The sequence below is a fragment of the Etheostoma spectabile genome, chromosome 17 (assembly GCF_008692095.1).
Source record: "Etheostoma spectabile isolate EspeVRDwgs_2016 chromosome 17, UIUC_Espe_1.0, whole genome shotgun sequence".
Lineage (NCBI taxonomy): Eukaryota > Metazoa > Chordata > Actinopteri > Perciformes > Percidae > Etheostoma > Etheostoma spectabile.
Genome location: NC_045749.1, coordinates 18,878,463 through 18,878,862, shown reverse-complemented (window position 1 = coordinate 18,878,862; position 400 = coordinate 18,878,463).

Here is a 400-nt window from a genome sequence, read left to right as displayed (position 1 = left end):
CCTGCCGCCTGCCTTGGCCACAGTGATGAGGATGATAAAGAAGAAGTCCACAATCCAGACACCTGCTGCAGGCAGCACCACCGCCATCAGCATATCTGAAACAAAACGCCACAGACAAAAAGGTGGGATCCACAGTGGGAAAGAACTGCTTGTATGGAGATCTACAGGAAAAGCAAAGACAATTTTGAAGGGGCAGCAGTAGAGCAACAGTAACAAAGAAACAGAGCTTACTGGATTGAGGTCTGTCTGGCATTTCAATCCTGATGGGTCCATACGACAGAAGGCCCAGAGGGGGGTCGGCTTTCACCACTTCTCTCCTACTGATCGAATTACAGTTCTGTAAAGAAAATGAAAAAAAACAGCAAAGATAGGTCATATTTAACAGTATTTGAGAGGTAAA